General features: G+C 59.5%; 1 protein-coding gene across 4 annotated transcripts in view; it reads left to right on the top strand.

Moving 5' to 3' along the window:
• CACNA1A (calcium voltage-gated channel subunit alpha1 A) overlaps positions 1 to 407 on the top strand; it is a 234454-nt gene that overhangs the window by 231617 nt on the left and 2430 nt on the right. The window lies entirely within an intron of this gene.

Raw genomic sequence — 407 nt, 5'->3', positions numbered from 1 at the left:
CAGGACTGAGCTGCTGGGCCCCAGAAGATGGGTGGGACAAGCCAGCCGACGGCCACCCCTCCCCAAAGCTTTGAGTGTCAGCAGAGCCAAGGCTGGGGCACATTGCATGAGGCAAAGCTCAGGGCCAGGGGCCTGCAGCCACGCCGTCCCATCTGTCGGTCTCGTGCCTTTGCCATCTGTCTGTGGTGTCTCCTGTCTGTCTCCTCTGTGCTCATGGGAGGACTGCCGGCTGGGCCTGGGGTCGCCCACACACCACCGGGGACTTTAACCTCTCACTCCTTCCCCCTTCTCCTCCCCCTCAGGTTCCTCTCCCCGACCCTGGCATCTCTTCCATCTACCACCTCTCCACTCTCCCTCTCAGCTTTTATATTTATTTCCTTCTTTCTGTTTTTTCTGTGTGCACCATC

Source organism: Neophocaena asiaeorientalis, unplaced genomic scaffold (assembly GCF_003031525.2).
Source record: "Neophocaena asiaeorientalis asiaeorientalis breed wild unplaced genomic scaffold, Neophocaena_asiaeorientalis_V1.1 scaffold87, whole genome shotgun sequence".
Lineage (NCBI taxonomy): Eukaryota > Metazoa > Chordata > Mammalia > Artiodactyla > Phocoenidae > Neophocaena > Neophocaena asiaeorientalis.
Note: the sequence above shows the minus strand (reverse complement) of the source record. Positions and strands in the feature narration are given on the sequence as shown.